This window comes from Musa acuminata, chromosome BXJ3-7 (genome assembly GCF_036884655.1).
Source record: "Musa acuminata AAA Group cultivar baxijiao chromosome BXJ3-7, Cavendish_Baxijiao_AAA, whole genome shotgun sequence".
Taxonomy (NCBI): domain Eukaryota; kingdom Viridiplantae; phylum Streptophyta; class Magnoliopsida; order Zingiberales; family Musaceae; genus Musa; species Musa acuminata.
This window is the reverse complement of record NC_088355.1, coordinates 41,713,409-41,714,429: the sequence shown is the minus strand read 5'-3', so window position 1 is coordinate 41,714,429 and position 1,021 is coordinate 41,713,409. Positions and strand designations below refer to the sequence as shown.

Genomic DNA, 1,021 nt, shown 5'->3' with positions numbered 1-1,021 from the left:
CTCGCTTGTGGGCCGCGATGTCGGACACCCCCATACTTTTTATCGCAGTCATCGCGCGAGTATAGGGCACAGTCAGCTGCTGTTTCAGATCTGATGCCTCCAATCCGATTCAAATCACGGATAACGGGATGATCTGGTGGTCCCCACACTTACGTGTCGGTGGATGGCACCGTTGGGGAGCGGGAAAAGAAAAATCTTCCCGTCCGACGGGGAGGTATTCCAAGAGGAAGTGACCGGCACGTGGCGACTCGGTAGAGGGTTTGGGTTCGGCGGTGAACAGAGATGTGGCTTTTAAAAGGGGGCATTTGGAGGACCTCACCTTCGGATCGGTGAGCGTCCTCTTCAAACCTCTCTCTCTCTCTCTCTCTCTCTCTTTCTCTCTGGGGCGAGGGATGGCTTGGTGGGATCGGGTAACATCGCCGATGAGGAGGGTCTGGGCAGGCGTCGCCATCCGCCTCGGGATCAGCAAATCCGGTGAGTCCCTCTTCCGCACCCAATGCCTCCTTCGGACGGCCGGGTTTAATTCCTCTTCTCCCGGTGCTATCTCGCAGGGCTGACGCGGCTGAGGGAGGAGGTGAGTACGTGCGAGTACGAGGACGTGCACGTCTTGTGGGAGTTGCTGACGGAGTCGGGGGGGCGGGGCGGACCGCTCCGGGTGGCAGCACCGAGGCGGACGCGCCGGCGGGACGGGTCGCACGTGTGGGAGTGGGCCGGCCTCTGCTTCTGCCGCAGGTTCTAAGGGCGTCGCACGCGTGGCGACCTTCTCGGTGGCTGTTGTAAATAGCAAATGTTAGGGCTTGCTGAGCAAAAGATCACTCTCCATATAAATGGCCGGCCTTAAGATACGTGTTATGTGCATTGTTAAGGTATCATGATGCTGATATTAGCTCATATCAGTTGCCAATCATTCATATTTTTGTATCAATTAGTGGATGGTCACTATGTATGTTTTCGTCTCTCGTCTTTTCCCTGCCGAGGCCAACTATATAATTTGCGCTTTAAAAGAAGGCAGCTGGCTATT

The 1,021-nt window shown here is 55.9% G+C and overlaps 1 long non-coding RNA gene across 1 annotated transcript; it reads left to right on the top strand.

Annotated features, from left to right (window-relative positions):
• Positions 1–329: 329 nt before the first annotated feature.
• On the top strand, positions 330–1,021 carry LOC108953367 (uncharacterized). Its single transcript, XR_001979031.2, has 2 exons — positions 330–474; positions 552–1,021. It is a non-coding gene; the product is annotated as an uncharacterized LOC108953367 (long non-coding RNA).